This window comes from Apaloderma vittatum, unplaced genomic scaffold (assembly GCF_000703405.1).
Source record: "Apaloderma vittatum isolate BGI_N311 unplaced genomic scaffold, ASM70340v1 scaffold16369, whole genome shotgun sequence".
NCBI classification, from domain to species: domain Eukaryota; kingdom Metazoa; phylum Chordata; class Aves; order Trogoniformes; family Trogonidae; genus Apaloderma; species Apaloderma vittatum.
The window spans coordinates 20178-20728 of record NW_009734783.1 but is presented as its reverse complement, the minus strand read 5'-3'; positions in this window follow the sequence as shown (position 1 = coordinate 20728).

Genomic DNA, 551 nt, shown 5'->3' with positions numbered 1-551 from the left:
AAACGTTTTTGCCTCCAGTGCAACATAGACTACATTTGTGAAAGGACAAGAAAAGTTTATTTTTATTTAGTACAAATACAAGAACTTAGTTTTTCAAAAGAATACCTTTGCACAAAGTACATAAGAAAGATTCCCTTTGCAATCAGGTGAGTGAGAAAGCTGAACAAGTACATATTAGAGTGAAAAACATTAACAACTCTGAATCCAGGAACTGGGAGAAGCTGAGGAGCACACAACTTTGTCGGGTTCTGCACCAACACTGTCTACGTTTCATTCAGGTTCGACCCCTGTTACTGTAAGACAAAATTTCCGTAGCATTTACCTTTTACAATAGCACTGTGCTTTAAACAAATAACTAACACATGCTTAGAGACTTACTCAAGATTTATGACAAGGCAACACTTGAGATGACATTGCTGGACAACATACCAGCTGCCCTCTGGGAAGTTCAGGTATCAAAAGCACAGCTCATTAACACGATCACAGTCTTCATGAAACAAGGCAGATCAATACCCAAGTTCAGAGCCTGCACATCTATGTAAGTTCACTCG